A 13350-nucleotide genomic window follows, 5' to 3' on the forward strand; every position below is an offset into this window, starting at 1 on the left:
GGGGTAGTTCGCCACACCCTGCACTTTCTAAGGAGGTGCTTTCAGAGATACACAAGGGCATTCCCATTGCATGTGCTGCCGGTGACAGAAATGAGCCATTACCTGATCCTTTTTTGGTTGGGGTTGCTTTGTTGAGAAGCAGGAAAGAGGAAGCAGGCACCTGTCTGAACAAGAAATAGCTCAAGATGTAGCATGGAGAGCAGGAAAAAAAGACAAATTATTCAAAGTAACTATTTGTTGCTAGCAATAACATAAAAGAATCTCTTCCAAATAAATTTCCAGCACAGCAAGCATGAGTTGGCAACATGACTCATATTCATAGAAGTTGGATGTGATTTTCTGCTTTTCAGTCTAAAAGTATCCCCCTCCAAATTTTCAAAAAGCAATGTGAGGGGATCCACAAATCCCATGAGCTGGTGCTGCCAGTCCCAGCCCCATCAGTTGCCATGCGCATGAAACTAACCTGCTTAGAGACTGAGTACAGAATGTTCTTGCAGAAAAAGCTGTGCATAGCCAAAGGAAAACAGAAGAAAATTACATGGAAAGAAGTCAAGGGAAAACAACAAGTTAAATAAATAAATAAATAAATGTATAGCTCTGGAGCAGAAGAGTATGCTTGAGACTGAAAACAATGAAACACATTTGGTCTGTGTTGTAGAAAAAGGACATGAAGGTTTTCAGACATGTATATTCACCAAAGATTTCCTACACACAGTATGGATGTTTACATTCCTTTTTTTTTTCCTCCTTTCTGTGGGTATTTCAGTTTTTTGGACCACCAAGCAACAGAAGCAAAGACAGTAGTGAATGACTCACACCAGACATTTCTAACCCGTTAGTCAGATACCTGTTACGGGAATAAGTATTGATTCTGTGCCTGCCTAAATGAAAGATGTGTCTGATGGCTCATGAGGGAAGGTATGTGATATTCAGGGATTGTGGTTTTCTCCACTAAATGTACGTGTCTTTCCAGGCAGAGCTTCCCAGACTGTGCTGTATGTATGTACTGCTAGTGGTGATGGAACGGTTCCAGACCAGTTCTGCACATGATGGTCTCCACATCAATTAAATTTAGGAATCCTGCTTTAGATGGAATCACTACAGCTTGCTGGTGGCAGCCAGGGAAGCAGGTCTAGCTCTGTCTGTACTGAGCCTGTCTGGTCATGGGAACATGTTTACACCAGAATTTAACAACTGATCATGAGCAATTCCCTATGTGGAGGTAGGTATGAGAGCCACAGAGCAATTGGTTATCTAGGTCACCGATGGGTGGTATTTGCCTGTGTGGAGATACTCCCATGATAATTCAGGGAAGAGGTGAGAGGGGATGAGGATAGTTCTGGTTTAAGAAAGGAGAGTGTGAAATAAAGCGGTGAAGAAAATAGGCGTGCTAAGGGAGGGGAGGGGAAGAACCCAAAAGAATGAAAGAGGCTGAAAACACCCTACAGCTGTGTATGCACATGACCTGGCAGAGATCCACAAGCTGTCTCTGTGTAGGAGGTACTCAAGTGAGTAAATGGAGAACCCCTGCTTTGAGGCTCTGACCCCAGTTAACTTTTTTCCATTTACTTCAAAGGGACTAGTCACATGCTTGGAATTAAGCAAAGGCTGAATTGTTTTCCTGGATCAGGACCCAAATTGCTAAATGGTTAATATGTGTTTATAGCTTTACTGTACTGTATTATTTAATTATTGGCTCACTTACTGACTAGCAGAGTCATGTATATTCAGTTCTATGTGCTATTAACATCCCTTTGTGACTTTTGGATTTGTTCTTTCCACAGCTGAAACTGTGGAATTCAGACTTAGCTGAAATCCTTGCTATAAGATCGTAATGTCTGCTTAACCATTTGCACTTGAAGTCCCTATTGGAGTAACTTAGTCTTCTTTTAGGACTTAGAGACAGTTGCTACTGGTATATAGGGATCCATTGCCATGAGAAGACAAGGAGTTTGGGGTGTTATTTATTTTCTTTTACAATGCTTTAAGTATTTTATATATATACATTCATTTTTATATAACTATAGCTTTTTTTACTAGATGAAAAAAATCTCTGCATGTGTGCACAAGAGGAGAGCCTGATAAAAAACAAATATGGCCTATTTATTTTAATGACAATTTTTTCCTCTCTTTCTCCAGTATTTATTATGTCCTTGATTCAGTGTTCTTCAAAAAGTCAATTCAAATTAATAGCATTCACAATGTCACTCTAACAACACTGGAACATAAAAACAGAAGAATGGGAACCCAGTCATGCTGGATACTCTGAGTTGGATAAGTCTGTATCCTTTTTGGAAGAAAGATGTTCCTCTATTCACAGCTATATTAAGAACAAAGTGTATGCGTACTAAGGTAGAAAATCAACAACAATATCTGTGCACAAGTTTACACAACGATATTCTTTGTCTGGTTCCTTCAATATTCAAGAAAGAAACTGCAGATGCAGGGTATAACTCTGGAAGGTAAAGTTGAGGCCACATTAATGCTAAAAAAAAAAAAGTCTTTTCTATCACTAATTTGATGTTTTCATTTGTTTATTTGTCTCTTCTGGGTACCTTTGATGTGCCATTGTTGCTCCATCTGCTTGCAGGATCCTCTGCACATATATTAAGGAAACCATGTTCTGATGTGTCAGTCGACTTTCATTTCAAGGAACATAAACTCTTACACCCTATCAGTCTCCAGAGGCAGACCACTATTTAGTGCAAACAAGCCTTCCCTGATGGTTTGAAAGCCATCTCTAAGCACACTCTGCACTGTGAGCAAGGCCAGGCTTTGCATCCCCCAGCCAATTCACACGGGTGAATTATGTCATGGACAGCAGTTATTCATGTTGCTAAACAAAGTGAGGAAGCAGCATGCAATCGACCCAGGGAATGAAATCTTGCACTCTTCTTTCCTTGGAAGAAACAGAAGACTGGAGAAAACCCCCAGGGAGGAACAAAGGACTAGAAGAGATTACATGAATCATTGAGTCCATCCCCTGTCCACAACCAGGTAACATACTGCTGGATCAAAGAACTCTACTCTTTCCCACACTTCAAAACCCTCAGAGTATTTCCCAACATCTCATAATAAGTTCCAGACCTTTACTACAAAAAGAGCTGTAGACAATATTCTTGGCATCTCCCCACATCAGAGATTTTGTACTTTCAATAAAAATGCAAAGATCTTTCCTAATCAGAGCTGGGAAAAAATTCTTTCCTGAGCCCATCACGATGATCAGTCTAACTCTGGTTACAGGAGCAAGAGACAGCAGACAGGCATGACCCCTAGCTGTCCCAGATCAGTGGGACGGAATGAGAGGCAAGGGAGAGAAAAGAAATCATAGAACAGTTTGGGTTGGAAGGGACCTTTAAAGGTCATCTAGTCCAATCCCCCTGCAATCAGCAGGGACATCTTCAACTAGATCATCTTCAACTAGGTTGCTCAGAGCTCCGTCCAACCCGACCTTGAATGTTTCCAGGGATGGGGCATCTACCACCTCTCTGAGCAACCTGTTCCAGTGCCTCACCACCCTCATTGTAAAAAATTTCTTCCTTATATCTAGTCTAAATCTACCCTCTTTTAGTTTAAAACCATTACCCCTTGTCCTATCACTACAGGCCCTGCTAAAAAGTCTGTCCCCATCTTTCTTATAAGCCCCCTTTAAGTACTGAAAGGCTGCAATAAGGTCTCCCTGGAGCCTTCTCTTCTCCAGGCTGAACAACCCCAACTCTCTCAGCCTGTCCTCGCAGGAGAGGTGTTCCATCCCTCTGATCATTTTTGTGGCCCTCCTCTGGACCTGCTCCAACAGGTCCATGTCTTTCTTGTGCTGAGGACCCCAGAGCTGGACACAGTACTCCAGGTGGGGTCTCACCAGAGCGGAGTAGAGGGGCAGAATCACCTCCCTCGACCTGCTGGCCACGCTTCTTTTGATGAAGCCCAGGATATGGTTGGGCTTCTGGGCTGCGAGCACTCATTGATGGCTCATGTCCAGCTTTTCATCCACCAGTACCCTCAAGTCCCTCTGCAGAGGGGTGCTCTCAATCCCTTCCTCCCCCAGCCTGTATTGATACCAGGGGTTGTCCTGACCCAGGTGCAGCACCTTGCACTTGGCCTTGTTGAACCTCATGAGGTTCACATGGGCCCACTTCTTGAGCTTGTCCAGGTCCCTCTGGATGACATCCTGTCCCTCGGGTGTTTCAACTGCACCACTCAGCTTGGTGTCATCTGCAAACTTGCTGAGGGTGTACTTGATCTCACTGTCTATGTCATTGATGAAGACATTAAACAGTACATGGACCCCTGAGGGAAACCACTTGTCACTGATCTCCATCTGAACATAGAGCCGTTGACCACTACCCTCTGGATGTGTCCATCCAACCAATTACTCATCCACCAAACAGTCCACCCAACAAATCCATACCTCTCCCATTTAGAGAGAAGGATGTTGTGGGGGACTGTGTCAAAGGCCTTACAGAAGTCCAGATAAACAACATCCGTAGCTCTTCCCTTGTCCACTGATGTAGTCACTCCATCATAGAAGTCCACTAGGTTGGTCAGGCAGGACTTGCCCTTTATGAAGCCATGCTGGCCATCTCAAATCACCTCCCTGGCCTCCATGTGCCTTAGCATAGCTTCTAGGAGGATCTGTTCCATGATCTTCCCAGGCAGAGGAGATGCTGACAGGTCGCTAGTTCCCAGGGTCCTCCTTTCTGCCCTTTTTAAAAATGGGTGCAATGTTTCCCTTTTTCCAGTCACCTAGGACTTCACCTGACTGCCATGACTTTTCAAATATCATGGAGAGTGGCTTGGTAACTACATCAGCCAATTCCCTCAGGACTCTGGGATGCATCTTGGCAGGTCCCATAGACTTATGTATGTTCAGGTTCCTCAGGTGGCCACAAACCTGATCTTCTCTTACAGTTGGAGGGATTTTGCTCCCCCAGTCCCCATCTTGCAGTCCATCCACTCGAGAGGTGTGGGAAGAGATATCGCCAGTGAAGACTGAGGCAGAGGAGTTGTTGAGTACCTCAGCCTTCTCCTCGTCCGTTGTTACGAGTTTGCCAGTCTTGTTCCTCGGGGGGGTATGTTTCCTTTGACCTTCCTTTTCTGGCTGACGTACCTGTAGAAGCCCTTCTTATTATTCTTTGCATCCCTTGCCAAGTTCAGCTCCAGCTGCACCTTGGCCTTCCTGACCTGATCCCAACACAACCAGGCAGTGTCCCTATACTCTTCCCAGGATACCTGTCCCTGCTTCCACTGCCTGTGCATTTCCTTCTTGCCCTTTAGTTTGACCAGCAAGTCTCGACTCACCTATTCTGGTCTCTTGCCTTCCTTTCCTGATTTCTTACACCTGAGGATCGAGAGCTCTTGCGTTCTATGGAAAGCATCCTTAAAGATCTGCCAGCTCTGTTCTGATCCCTTGTCAGATCCCTTGTCCCTGAGGGCAGATTCCCAGGGGGTCCTATTGACTAATTCCTTGAATACCTGGAATTTTGCTTTCCTATAATTCAGGGTCCTGACTTTACTCTTTGCCTGACCCATATCCCTTGGGACTGCAAACTCCACCAGTGCATGGTCACTGCAGCCCAGGCTGCCTCCAGTCTTGAAGTCACCAATTAGATCACTTGCGTTCGTGACCAACAGGTCCAGTATTGCATCCCCTCTGGTAGGGCTGTCTATTACCTGGCTTAAAAAGTCATCCTCAGTGCATTCCAGGATTCTCCTGGATTGCCTACAGCTCACCGTGCTACTTTTCCAGCAGATGTCAGGGTGGTTGAAGTCCCCCAGCAAGACAAGAGCCTGTGATCACGATGCCTCCTGTAGCTGGAGTAAGAAGGCTTTGTCAATAGGCTCTCCTTGATTGGGTGGCCTGTAGTAGACACCAACCACAAGGTTCCCTTTGTTGCCTCGGTCTCTAGTTCTTACCCATAAGCTTTCAACCTGCTCGTGGCTATTCTTCAGAGACAGCTCTTCACACTCTACCCATTTCTTGATGTAGAGGGCAATGCCTCCGCCCCTCCTTCATCGTCTGTCCCTTCTGAACAGCCTGTAGCCATCGACAGTTGCACTCCAGTCATGGGATTTGTCCCACTAAGTTTCAGTAACGGCAACTAGCTTGTACCTTTCTAGCAGCACAGTGGCTTCCAACTCCACCTGTTTGTTGCCCATCCTGCGTGCATTGGTGTAGAGGCACTTCAGCTGGGCTGTTGGCCATGTCACCTTCTTAGAGGAACACCCCTTAATCCCTTTGAGGTATTTCACTGGTGTTTCCCTGTTGCCTCCTATTACCTCAGGACCCCCTGGCTCATCTTCATAAAACTTCAAGTGTGCTGCAGTGTAGCCAGCACATCTCAGAGCAACAGGCTGAGGGCCCTCACTAGCACCCTGTCCCTCTAACCTTGGTGTGCCATCCCACAGCTTGTCACAGGCAAGCCTCATATTATCCGCCTCCCCCTTCAAGTCTAGTTTAAAACTCTGTCAATGAGCCCCACTAGCTCATGAGCAAAGACCCTCTTCCCCCTTTGAGAAAGGTGAATCCCATCTGATGCCAGCAAGCCTTGGAGCCATGTAGGCCATCCCATTACTGAAAAACCCGAACTTGTGACGGTGACACCAGCCACGGAGCCATGTATTAATAGGCTGGGCCCGTCTGTTTCTTTCAGTGTCACTGCCCACAGCTGGAAGGAGAGAGGAAAAAATAACCTGTGCTCCAGATCCTCCTACCAACTGTCCCAAGGCCCTGAAGTCTCTTTTGATTGCCCTTGCACTATGTGTTGTGGTTTCATTGCCACCAACGTGGAAGAGCAGTAATGGGTAATTAATAGTCTGAGGACCATACCAGGCTAAGAAGTTTTCTAGTGATGTCCTTAACCCAGCCCCCAAGGAGGCAGCAGACTTCCCTAAGAGGAGGGTCTGTCCAGCATATTGGATCCTCTGTTCCCCTCAGAAGGGAGTCACCTACAACTATAAGGTCTCTTCTTCCTTGTGGAGGTGGTCGTAATACAAGGGGTAGGTCTTTCTGACATTGGCAGCATCTCTAGTGTAGATGAACCGTCATCTACATCATCCATTGACTGGCCTTCCACATCCAGAGCCTCATACCCATTGTACAGAGGCACCTGGGAAGGCGAGGTGGGCAAGGAGGGTGTTCACCTGCCAGAGTCCTTGCCTCCATTCACTTCTTTCCTTTAAGCTACTGCCTTCAGCCTGGCAGGGGGAGGATACAGGATCCCCTTGATCTTGGTTTTTTTCTGGTGGCTGTTCCTGTTTCTGTCTGAGGGAAGGCAGAGCATGGTTCCACCAGCCTATCTCATTCTCAGAGTCCCATCTGTCCTTCTACCCACCAGGTGCTGGTGGGAGGCGAGAGAGGGACGTGCTTTTTGCCTCTTTGCTCTTAATTCTGCAGGTAAAAAACCTCACATAGCCTTAATAAAGGTTATTTCCTACAGTTCCCAGGAGTATTTCTCCCTTCTCAGCACAGGGCATATGCTGTTTTTCAGTCTTATGCAGTTCTCGGTAAGTTCTGATCTTCCTGACATCTTGTGTGTTGCCCTATATTTATCGCTGCAGCTATGCTTCACAGTGCCAATGAGAAAATCAATGTACCAGACCCTTCAGCTATAGTCATCAATGCCAGGTTCAGGCAGCTGCCCTCAGAGCTACTCCAAGAGCCCTAAGAAATGGTTAAAGGCTGTCCCAGACCCACTAGATGGCACTGTCTGTGGCTGTTACTAGCCCTTACAAACCTGAGGCAGAATTTAGCATGAGCCCCGCAGCTTCAATCTCAGCTGCGTGTCTTTGAGTTCCAGCACAAGTCCCTCTGCCTGGAACCTCACCCAGCTGTTCCACCCGTTCAGCAACTTTCGGGTTCCCTCAGTCACTCTAAATTAGTGCTCTCTCAAATAATTACCAGTATTTTTTTTTCTCAGGAAGCTGCAAGATTATATTTTCCAATTCCTGGATCTTGCCCAAAACATTCCAGAGGTTTCAAGAAATATTTAGAAAGTCGGTAAGTCTGAGTATCCTGTCTGGCTGGTGTGCAGTGCATATGTGAGTGGAAGGGTACAAACTTCAACCGAACCTCCCAGAAATGCTGCAGATTACAGGAATTTTGACGTGACTTGCAGGAACTTTCCATCTTGGTCGCACCAGTTCTGCTCTACAGGCTCAGTCTGGATCGCAGTGAAATCAGTTAGGGAAGAGGGTTTCCACTGGGATCGCTGAGAGTTGGATAGGGGCCTCTGTCAGGTTTCCAAACACTGAAAATGAGTGTGCTGACATTTGGTAATCTTGCCACCTTTTCTGATCAAGGTTTCTACCCTTACTGTGAGCAGCGTTTGCTGGTTTATGCTCACCATGAAAACTGATGGGGCTGTTGGGAAAACTGATGGGACTGCCATTTTCAGTCTGGAGAACAGCACTTTTGCCAAGCACATTTTTCTAAGTGAAATGGGAGTTAAAATCTCCTTCTTTCTCTGTGTCTCTGCTTCTATACACTATTTCCTCATAACCTGCTGTCTCTGGTTTTTAAAAGTTTCTCTTGTCTTGCAGCTTCAGCAGCATCCTAAGCACAGCTTTCAGCCTTTTTTTTCAGTCTTTGGAACACTTTTTTGTGTCTCTCTAAGTAAAAGTGCTATTTGAAACATCTCTTCTTCATCCTCTTACATCATTATTTACTCTAATAAAGTGCATTAAGCATTTTCCAATTGAGCCATTCAGCCACAAACTAATCCATGAACCATACACAAAATGTGCAAGTTGAACAAATATCAACAATTCCTGGGCCTTGCACATTTGAAGCAATCTTTCAGAGAAAGCCCCCATGACTAGGCAGTGCAGGTCAGCAAAGCCCTGTGAGGAAGGGCAAATATGCTCATCAAGCCCTAAGTTGCTAGTTATTGCCCCTCATCTGAAGGCTACTGCCTCCAGACATGGCAGACAGTAAATTATTCTATGAGGATTCTTAGACCCCTCTCATGTGGATGCCATGGCCTGCAGGAGACGGAAATAAGCCAGATATCCCTCTAGAGGGAGGTATCCCTCTGCTTATCAAGGGCTTATCTGGAGATATCCCTACAGATAAGCCCTGGATAAAAGATGCAAGCTGGAGAGCAAGAAGTGAGAAGCAACTGTGTGAGACTGGGAATAGAGTTCTGTGCCCCAGTCACAGGGGACTGAGGGTAAAATCCCTAAAAGGGGCAAAAAAAGAGCAAAACATTCTGAACCCCTCTCTTTTTCTCTTTTTTTTTGTTTGTTTGTTTGTTTGTTTTATAGCTCACTGCCCCCAGGTGTGCCTGGAGCCTGCACAAAATCCAACAGTGTCATGAGAAATTCCAGAAATTTAGAGGTATATCTGGACACATATTTTAGGGTTATGACTGGTTCAGTACAGTACTATGTCACAGCTTTACAGAGGATTAAAGTTGGCATTTCTCTTTGCTAGGCAACAAGATATTAAAAAAAGAAAAAGAAAAACCCACAAACCAAAAACCAACCCAAAAACCAACCCAAAAAAACAGTGTATCTAGTCAGGTTTCCAAATGAAGAATGGTTTGCTGTAGATGGTTTCAAGTAGACCTCAGACCTGGGCATGATAAGGTTTTGTAAGCTCAGCTGAGCCGTACTCACTGTAGGACCTTGAGAAGAAACCCTTGGGACAGTTTGATCTCCAAATGTAAGTTAAAGTAGCTTTAATTTGCAAAAACTTGTAATAAAGTCCAGAGAGCACTAAACAATAATATATTCTGGATTTTACCTATCCCATAGGGTAGGATTTACCGTAGTGTTGCAGATGCCAAAACTTAATCCACATAGCTTCTACTACATCCATGTAACAATTTCTTCCCAATTATGAACCTATTCACTCCAAAGATGATGGGTATATCTCACTTCTTTATTTTCTCTACACCAGCAGCAAATCATTTTGATGGTAATTTGTTTATCAGCCTTTGCAACTGCCAGATAATTCCTGGCGTCTCTGAACATGATTTTTGAGAACTCTGGGTCAGGGTCGAAATAGTTTGCCTCAGCATTCCTTTAGATCATGAACTTATATCTTCTTGCAGTGTTGTATGGTCTGTTTCATAAGCTTGTCTGCTTCTTAAGAGAAAAAGGTATTTTGGAAAAAAAAAGGAACCAAAAATATTAAAAAACATTTCTTTAAAGGCCTAGTGAATATTATGGCAAACTTTTCACAGATGCTGACAGCTGTGTGAGAACAGTTTGTCTTCAAAGACAGAAAAGCTAAACAAATATTATGAAAATAGAAGCTGTGAAACATCAGTGGTGGTTGTCTATAAGATAACTAATTGCATGCCTGCATGTTCATGTTTTATTCTGTGTCCTTTTCTGCTATTAATGACTCATATTTAAACGGTGTAGAGAACATGTATTCACTTATCTTGTAAGTTCTTGCTTGGTCCTCTAATGAAATAATTAATGTGAGCATGTGATATTACCAGGAAAGTTGGCAAATACAAATCAAACAGGTTTTTGATGGTGAGCTTGCAGGAATCCTCCCTGAGCTCAATATGTGCATGGAGGTTTTATAAGCAATTAAACTCTATCCCTGAAAATCCTACCTTTAAAGCTTTTGGATCACCTGTAGGCTTTTATGGTCAGCTGCAATTAATGAGGGTGTAGAAGCTTGTAGGAAAAGCTCAAGCAAAGAAAAGGAACATGAAACAAGTAAGTTCAAATACACTTAACCTCTTCCCTGCTAGAGTGTTACTTTTCATCCTGTATTGATGCTGCTTTAAACAGATTGCATTTGAAACTTACTGGCAGGATTATGAGGCAGCCCAGAAGGTGTTTTGTCACTTCCTGTGCTGCAGCAACAGAGCTACACTTTAAGAAATATGACAAATGGTACAAAATATTCTACAATGGAATAAGATCTCCATGGGATGGAACCTCTGGAAAATTTTTTTTGAACACTACAATATTTAGGCAGTGGCTTTAAGTAGTATAAAACATCAGCCATGCTTCTGTGTGTGTGCTGCAACCTAACATATGATATCCATCACCATCCTCTTCCAGCCTTGGCTCGCAGCAGTACAGACATCCCCAAGTTTTCTCTGCTCGTTCTTGTGTGACTCTTCAGCAGCAGATTATTGCCCTCCATGCTCTTCCCCCCTGGAAAGGTCCAGTGACTTTACTTGCTGGTGGTAAGACAACAAATGAGTTGCAGCCTCCTGTTGTCATTGCGTGGTACAGTGCATGTTTTGTAAAGTAGGACAGGGAGTGTCTGTTCCCCATTAACATCGTGACTGAATCCCAGTCCTGATGGCCTTTGAATTGGGAGAGGTAGGACACTGGGAAGCTGTCTTTGCCCATTTGCCATTGTATGTCTGGACATGAGGTCAGAGAGAAAGCACGTGGAAAGGCCACAGTGTGAGGGGAAGGAGCGTTTTGCATCCTCATTTGCCCCTGTGCAGTTATAGAGCCCAAACCATGGCCTGACCTGTTGCCCTTTAAATACAGACTGTCCTCAGTTAAACCTGCCAAGACACTACAGGTCTAGCTGTTCTTTCCTTTACAGCAGCATAACACTGCTGAGTTCAACAGATCAAGTGAGAAAAATCAGATCCAGTTTGTCTACACTATTATTTGTGCATGGCTATAAACCACAAGTGGCTGCAGGTTGCATCTGTCAGCATGTAAACATGACTTCAGCTCGTGTTCGTCGCGGCAATGTGGTTTGTTTAAAGAGTTATGTATATCACAATTACCATTGAACACTCACCACTGCAAAGATGCTGATGGCAATAAAGGCTTGACAGCAGCAACTACGTTCTTTGCCTCTGGAGAGACAACAGGGTGGGCAGTCTCTTCTGAGCTGCTGGCTGTGGTTTCTCTTTAGGTGGACCAGGAGAAGGTGATGCAGAGGAGATTTTTGGAGCCATGCTTTGTGTGTCCTGTCCCAACCACAAGCAAAGCAAGCACATGTTTTTCATAGCACCGCTAGCCTGCTACTCCCTTCATTCCTGCGGAGTGCAGCACTCCGAGAGCACTGACGACTGCTGCTTAACCAGTAGGAGAACACATCACTGCTGAGCCAGCTGCCTGGAAATGTTAATGCTGCTCTGTGGTTTCTTCAGGACACTGTGCCAGCATTTACCTCATCAGATGTATCTTTCCTTTGTTGCAATATCCCAGCCTGCACTCTATTCTCAGTGCAATCTATTTTTGCATAAGTGACAAGCCTGGGGGTCCCCAAAGGTAGTTAAAGGAAAGCAGGATGCAAAGTGAAATACATAGAGTATATGGGAAGAAAGGGGGGAAAGAAATGAAAAATACATCCACTGCTGACATGAGAAATCCTGGCCCCAGGGGAGGAGAACAGGCACAGGGGCCGGGAGAGTAGGAGGAGGTCGGGGTGGGGGGGGCACATATGCGAAGATTGCAATTCCAGCTGAAGCTGATGAGACTGCAGAGGAACTGAAGCTGAGTAAATTTACAGAATCTACAGAAGCAAAAATAGTCCTGCAGCCATCTTTTTCCACAGAGACACTATAATCATCCTTGTTTCACAAGTAGAGAAACAAAATGTTTAAGTGATTTGCCTTTGGCTGGTTTGGAGCCCAGGTTCCTCCAGCTGTCAGGCATAGACATAACCAAGAGATTTCTGTTATATTACCTTCAAGTGACTTGGAGAACATTGATTAAAGGGACTTTAACTGTGCAAGACTCAAAATTCAGATACCAGATGCAGGGGGCAGGTATCCTTGGATCAAACCTTGGCCCTGACCTCCACTTAGCTTTCTTTGCTTCCTTTTAAAAAAAAAAAAATACAGTGCTAAAAAGGTATGAAAGGAAGCAGGAGAAGGCTAGCCTTGGCTATTTCCCTCTATGTATGTAGGTTTTGGCCTAGTGTTATTAGGCCCATCCTGTGAATCAGTTGGAGGGTCCATAAATCTAGAGCTCACTGGGATTACACGCACATTACCTCCACTCTGTGGTTTCTGACTGATCCACCCGCTAGTTACCATGGCCATCAACGTGCACTTTGCTTCAGCAATGAAAAAAACTGGGGCTAGCTCTCAATCCATCAGCCTGACTCTCCTGTTTGGTCAGATGGTCTGCGATGCTTGCACATGACAGCTTGCCCCTCCGTGGTGCATGACCCACTGCCTGTTCCCTTGTGACAATACATGTGTTGGTAATAAACTTCCCCTTCATAATCCAATACAAACATTTGATGTGGCTAATTAGCTAACTAACCTTTTCCATTTCTAATTTTTCAGAGTCTGTGGGTGCTGCACAAGCTCCTGTCTCCCTTTCCCTCAACTCACGAACAGCAGGGAATAATCTGGTGTAAATAGATGGGTAGCATCAGAAATGTGACAAAGAAGAAAAGAGAGA

General features: G+C 44.7%; 1 long non-coding RNA gene across 2 annotated transcripts in view; it reads right to left on the minus strand.

Moving 5' to 3' along the window:
• Positions 1 to 101: 101 nt before the first annotated feature.
• The window catches only part of LOC140648879 (uncharacterized), a 65496-nt gene continuing 52247 nt past the window's right edge, over positions 102 to 13350 (minus strand). For both annotated transcript variants that reach the window (XR_012041372.1, XR_012041373.1), the window contains exon 4: positions 102 to 164. This is a non-coding gene — a long non-coding RNA (uncharacterized lncRNA). The remainder of the gene's footprint in view (positions 165 to 13350) is intronic.

Source organism: Ciconia boyciana, chromosome 3 (genome assembly GCF_034638445.1).
Source record: "Ciconia boyciana chromosome 3, ASM3463844v1, whole genome shotgun sequence".
In the NCBI taxonomy this organism is placed as follows: Eukaryota; Metazoa; Chordata; class Aves; order Ciconiiformes; family Ciconiidae; genus Ciconia; species Ciconia boyciana.